This window comes from Mus pahari, chromosome 20 (genome assembly GCF_900095145.1).
Source record: "Mus pahari chromosome 20, PAHARI_EIJ_v1.1, whole genome shotgun sequence".
NCBI lineage: Eukaryota > Metazoa > Chordata > Mammalia > Rodentia > Muridae > Mus > Mus pahari.
Window position 1 is genome coordinate 4281310 of NC_034609.1, and position 242 is coordinate 4281551.

Here is a 242-nt window from a genome sequence, read left to right on the forward strand (position 1 = left end):
TTCCGAATTGAGAGTTCATCTTGGTAGGTTTTTCATTTAATGAGTATGAAGTGTCCTTCCTTATCTTTTTTGATAACTTTTTTAAAAAAAAGATTTATTTATTTGTAAGTACACTGTAGTTGACTTCAGACACTCCAGAAGAGGGCGTCAGATCTTGTTACAGATGGTTGTGAGCCACCATGTGGTTGCTGGGATTTGAACTCAGGACCTCTGGAAGAGCAGTCAGTGCTCTTAACCACTGA